Source organism: Capsicum annuum, chromosome 8 (genome assembly GCF_002878395.1).
Source record: "Capsicum annuum cultivar UCD-10X-F1 chromosome 8, UCD10Xv1.1, whole genome shotgun sequence".
Classification (NCBI taxonomy): Eukaryota; Viridiplantae; Streptophyta; class Magnoliopsida; order Solanales; family Solanaceae; genus Capsicum; species Capsicum annuum.
The window spans coordinates 154,147,451-154,152,480 of NC_061118.1; positions in this window are offsets into that span (position 1 = coordinate 154,147,451).

Below are 5,030 nucleotides of genomic sequence, written 5' to 3' on the forward strand. Positions count from 1 at the left end.
ATATATATATATATATATATATATATATATATATAACATATACATATTATATAGCGATGGTATATTAATGACATAAGCTAAATCAATCAATAATTTATTTGAGTATATGTGAAATATAATAGGATAGTAAAATTGGGTATATGATGTCTATAGTACATATATATATGAAATACATCGCATTATATTATTGGATAAGATACTCGTGTACGCATATGATGTATATAGTACGTATTGATATAGTCGATAACGTGTATATATATATATGCATGTGTGTGTATAGGTATATATATACGTGTGTGTATGTATATATAGGTATATATATATATATGACATAAGTTAAATCAATCGATAATACAACTGTTATAAGTAGCACATCGCAATATATTATTTGATAATATACTTGTATGCATGTGATGTATATAATACGTATTTTGAACTTGATATAGTTGATAGTGTGTATATGTGTGTGTATGTACATGTACATATATAATATATAGATATTATATAGCGACAGTATATTAATGACATAAGATAAATCAACCGATAATTTATTTGAGTATATGTGAAATACAATGGGGTGGTAAAATCGGGTATGTGATGTATATAGTATGTATATGATCAAATACGTCGCATTATATTATTGGATAAAATACTCACGTACGTATGTGATGTATATAGTACCTATGCATATATATTATTATATTATTTGATTAACACGTTGTTTTACGAGCGAGGTATATATATATATATATATATATATCAATGAATTTTGTAAATTCAGATAAATTTTTTGGTTAATTAGCTTTTAAGTACGATATTATATATATATATATATATATATATATGTATGTATGTATGTATGTATGTATATATACTCGCGGGCTTAGGTCGCGCTACGCACGACCCAATATAGATCCTTAAAAATTATACGTCATGTATAATTCTATCAATGAATTAAAACCTTTGTTCATTTGGTTGATAAATTCTAATTATTTTATAATTTTTTTTATTGTACTAATTATAAGTGACATACTAAAATTATCTTAAAAAATATTTGTGATTTTTTTTTTTAAAGTGATCCCATATAAGTCTTCAATTAAGCGAACACATCAAAAAAGAATTTATCATTTCATGGGTATTTTGTTATTTTTATTAAATATTATTAATTTTTCATAGTTAAATGATTTATAAAAAACATCAAAAAATAATTTATTATTTTATGGCTATTTTATTTTGTATTAAATATTATTAACTTTTTGATACTTAAATGACTTATATAATAATTATTTATGAATGATATAGTAAAATTACGATTGAAGCAGCTGAAACTGTCATGACATAAGTGTCTATTTCAATTTTTTTATTAAATATTTTTTAATTTTTAATACGTAAATGATATATAGTAATTAATCAGAGATAATATAGTAAAATCACGATTGAAGTAGGCATGACATAAATATTTAATTTTCTCTGTTATCATCTTTGTAAATTTTAATTAATTAATCAATTAATTAATTAATAATTTTTTAAAACATAATTTATAAAAAAAGATATATGTTAACTAATTAGAATATTTTTTTTAATATTTTATGAAAACCGACCACATGTGGTCGGTTTTCCAAAAGATATTTTGTAAAATCGACCACAATTGGTCGGTTTTCATAAAACATTAAAAAAAAAAAATCAATTAAAAACCCAACCCGACCCGACCCAATACGGTTAACCTAAGCCATAGTCGCGATTTCATTAATCAAAAATAAAAAATCTCCAAATCCAAGCTGGCCCCTAGCTCTAAATCTCCAAATCACTGGCGTCTACCGCTGTGTGCCGCCGTTTCCCGCCGCCCTAGCTCCGGTAAGTTCCAAAAATTTCCTTTAGCTATGTTTTCTTTTAGTTCTAACTGTATGAGACTTTTTTTGTTGGATTATAGTTAGTTTAGAAGTGAATTTTGACTTAATTGTTATGATTTTACCTTATTTCACGTCATTAGCTAGCTCCAAGTTTGAATATAGTTGATGTTTGCAAATGTTCAAACCCCAAAGTCGGATTTAAAAAATTATAAACTTTTTTTCTTTAAAATCTTTGTCAAACTGCTAATATAAATTTTTGGTGCCTATGACATTCCTTGTGAATTATCTACTGCCCATTATCGTAGCCTTGTTTATTCTCGCAATTATTATGTTACGATGTGTCGGTCAAGATGACAATGCGACGTTAGGTGATATAGTTTAATGGTATGTTAAGGCCTCCTTTATACTTTTTGTCATGTCCTTGAATGCACATCTTGTTGATTCATGTATAACATTATTATACATATTGTTGTTGTAATGTGTTGTCATTAAGTCGGTGCCTATGATTGATACTTAAGGATGGCAAGATATTTGTTTACCCTTCTAAAAATCTCTATGTTCACACTAAAGATATGAGAAAATAAGGATGACAAGACATTTGTTATTTTGTGTAATAGTCAAGATTTTTTAATTCTACTTGCCTAGTGTGTTGCTTGAAATTTGATGTTACCGTTTGACAAAATCTGAATCCAGGAAAAGAATTGCTTTGCTATTTTTCTGATGAACGCTTGTATCTTTGACTTTAATTTAGGCCAAACAAAGGTAAGTTGACTTCTCTCTAATTTGTTATAATGAAGTGTTGTTTTTTTCCATATTGAAGTCTAGTGAAGCCGTGTGTGGCCTTATTCGATTCACTAGCATTGTTGTTATCTTCTTTTTATTGTTCATATTGAAGTCTAGTAAAGCCTTGTGTGGCCTTGTGCGATTCACTAGCATTGTTGTTATCTTCTTTTTATTGTTCCATATTGAAGTCTAGTGAAGCCGTGTGTGGCCTTGTGCGATTCACTAGCATTGTTGTTGATCGTTTGCTGAATGTGGTTTCTTAGGTGACTTTATTAGTTGAAAATGCTTAAGTATTGGTGACTTTAATAGTGAATTAGTTTAGAAGGTGATGTTGTTGGTTACTTTATTTGTTGAAAATGCTTAAGTACCGGTGACTTTAATAGTGAATTAGTGTTTAGGAGGTGATGTTGTTGGTGACTTTATTAGTTGAAAATACTTAAGTTTTGGTGACTTTAAAAGTGAACTTTTGTTTAGGAGTTGATGTGGTTGGTTACTTTATTTGTTGAAAATGCTTAAGTGTCGGTGACTTTAATTGTGAATTAGTTTCGTTGGTGCCTTTGTTACTTGAAAATGCTTAAGTTTTGGTGACTTTAAAAGTGAAATTTTGTTTAGAAGGTGATGTTGTTAGTTACTTTATTTGTTGAAAATGCGTAAGTGCCGGTGACTTTAATAGTAAATTAGTTTCGTTGGTGCCTTTGTTAGTTGGAAATGCTTAAGTGTCGGTGACTTTAATAGTGAATTAGTGTTTAGGAGGTGATGTTGTTGGTGACTTTATTAGTTGAAAATGCATAAGTGCCGGTGACTTTAATAGTGAATTAGTTTCGTTGGTGCCTTTGTTAGTTGAAAATGCTTAAGTGCCGGTGACTTTAATAGTGAATTAGTGTTTAGGAGGTGATGTTGTTGGTGACTTTATTAGTTGAAAATGCTTAAGTTTTGGTGACTTTAAAAGTGAACTTTTGATTAGGAGGTGATGTGGTTGGTTACTTTATTTGTTAAAAATGCTTAAGTGCCGGTGACTTTAATAGTGAAATAGTTTCGGTAGTGCCTTTGTTAGTTGCAAATGCTTAAGTGCCGGTGACTTTAATAGTGAATTAGTGTTTAGGAGGTGATGTTGTTGGTGCCTTTGTTAGTTGAAAATGCTTAAGTTTTGGTGACTTTAAAAATGAACTTTTGTTTAGGAGGTGATGTGGTTGATTACTTTATTTGTTGGTGCCTTTGTTAGTTGAAAATTCTTGATCTAATTACTTGAATCTGATTGATTGCGTAGATGGAACATGATTATAGTTGGATATATCACCGGAACAATGAGAATAGAATGGGTATTAGGGAGAAATTTGTTGAGGGTGTTAAAAGATTTGTTGAACATGCTAAGACACTTGATCTTTGGACACATTTTCGGGTAATTCATTGTCCTTGTATTAGATGTGATGGTATAAATCTTGTAAGTGAAGAAGATGTAAAGGAACATCTTTATAGAAAGGGGTTTCACGAGGACTTTTTAAGAATGGTTGGTATTCATGGTGATGTTGTGCAAAATAACTCTGTTGTTGGAGAAAGTAGTAGGTTTGCAGGGCATAATGAATATCAAGATACTAGGATGACAGAAATTGTGCACGATGCTTTTGGGATCCAACACGGGGTTGACTTTAAGGAAAATGTTGAAGATGTTCCTAATAGCGAAGCGGGCAATTTCTACGAAGAATTGCATGCTGCTAGTCATCCTTTTTTTACGGGTGTTCGCACTCTCGTTTGTCTGTTGTTGTTAGATTATTAAGTATTAAATCTGACTGTAATATTACGGAAGGCGGAATGGACTCAATTATAGACTTTATTAAATAGTTAGTTGACCCCGGCTTGGAGGTTCCTGATTCTTTCTATAAGACAAAAAGATTGGTGTCAAAGTTAGGTCTCTCCTCGGTTAGAATTGATTGTTGTGAAAGTGGTTGCATGTTATACTTTAAGGGAGATGCTAACCTAGAGTTCTGTAAGTTTTGTCAGCACCCTCGATATAAGCGTGGTTCTACTGGAAATCAAATAGCTATTAAGGCGATGCATTATCACCTCTTATACCAAGGTTGAAGAGGTTGTATGCTTCAAACAGCTCAGCTCCTCATATAAGATGGCATAGTGAAAATAAAAGGCCCACTGGTGTTATGCGTCATCCATTTGATGGAGAGGCTTGGAAGCATTTCAATGCAACCTATTCAAATTTTGCAGCTGAGCCACAAAATATTCGATTGGGATTATGTGCAGATGGGCTCTCCCCTTTTCAGTTAGTGGTGCGCCATATTCATGTTGGCTTGTATTTATCACTCCTTACAATCTTCCTACTGAAATGTTGATGACTAGTCCCTAAATATTTTTGAATTGTGTTATTCCTGTCCCGCGTAATCCAAA